The sequence below is a fragment of the Sinohyriopsis cumingii genome, chromosome 18 (assembly GCF_028554795.1).
Source record: "Sinohyriopsis cumingii isolate HCF-2022 chromosome 18, ASM2855479v2, whole genome shotgun sequence".
NCBI lineage: Eukaryota > Metazoa > Mollusca > Bivalvia > Unionida > Unionidae > Sinohyriopsis > Sinohyriopsis cumingii.
This window is the reverse complement of record NC_142978.1, coordinates 63,084,669-63,084,940: the sequence shown is the minus strand read 5'-3', so window position 1 is coordinate 63,084,940 and position 272 is coordinate 63,084,669.

Genomic DNA, 272 nt, shown 5'->3' with positions numbered 1-272 from the left:
GATTAAAGTTATATTAGAAAATAATTAATTTAAAGTTACAACCAGAGCTATTATCTTGGAACGGCCATATTGACGCGACTATTACAAGCAACCATAGTTTGAATAGTAGTGATTGATATATAAATAGATAGATATACATAATGTCAGATTAAAAGAGAGTCAGACGAATAAATATATGACTGGGACGGTAAGTTTCATTTAGTTAAATTCTTTGTCGGCCATATTTCTTTGTTCGCATACAGATTCGTTAACATTTTCATACATTTTTTTCG